At 30.4% G+C, this 859-nt stretch overlaps 1 protein-coding gene across 1 annotated transcript in view; it reads right to left on the bottom strand.

The window, feature by feature from the left end:
• The window catches only part of LOC122269548 (uncharacterized), a 7,223-nt gene that overhangs the window by 3,704 nt on the left and 2,660 nt on the right, over positions 1–859 (bottom strand). The gene's annotated exons all lie outside the window — the stretch shown is intronic.

Below are 859 nucleotides of genomic sequence, written 5' to 3'. Positions count from 1 at the left end.
GAAATAATCTTAAAAAGAAGAAAAAACGATGAAGTAATACACTAATGATTATTTCCAAAATGATGGTAAGGTAAACATCTTTAAAAAAAAAAATCCTAAAATCTTATGAGGAAAAAAAATTTTTTTTTTTAAATGGTGGGAAAATTTATCGAATTTCGTTCCGGATTTTTGGTTTTCCGGTTTTCTGATTTCCGGATAACGGGTTCTGTACTGTACTTCTTTTTATGGGTCGTTTATTTAAATAATGTGCAATAAAAGGGTTCGGCTCGGAAAATCAGTTAAAATTGTTTGCGGTACGGACATAACTCGGCGGGTACAGTGAACCGAAATTTCGGCCCCTAGAAGTTTCACTATAGCGGGGTTTGACTGTAATAAAATCTATAGACATATATTCCCCCTCAGTGGCGTTGTATTTTATCATCTTGCATTAATCATGTCAATTTTAAACAATACAATTTGTGAAAATTAGGTATTTAACAATGTTTCTTTAATTCGATCTATAACAATATCATTGTTCAATTAGTGTTACTCATACATTGTTAAAATTTTTTAAAGGAACCAATTAATTGTTGCTGCATATCAAACTATAGCGTGCATTGTTTTACAACGGAATTCATCACTTCTGAAGTTTAAGTGCTATCTGTAGGTGATAATTTTACAGTTGCTTAAACTATTGTTAGAAAAATGGCAAATGTGCTGAGATTTTTGCGGAAAAGGCTGTAAGTATCAGATATGAGTAATATTATCTTATAGTAGCGTTAATTTGACTATTTTTTTCCATAAAAATATATTTTACCTCAAATAGAAACTCAACGCTAGCTTAAACTTGAATTTTAAACTCAACCGTAAATAGTAATCC

This window comes from Parasteatoda tepidariorum, chromosome 8, assembly GCF_043381705.1.
Source record: "Parasteatoda tepidariorum isolate YZ-2023 chromosome 8, CAS_Ptep_4.0, whole genome shotgun sequence".
In the NCBI taxonomy this organism is placed as follows: domain Eukaryota; kingdom Metazoa; phylum Arthropoda; class Arachnida; order Araneae; family Theridiidae; genus Parasteatoda; species Parasteatoda tepidariorum.
Note: the sequence above shows the minus strand (reverse complement) of the source record. Positions and strands in the feature narration are given on the sequence as shown.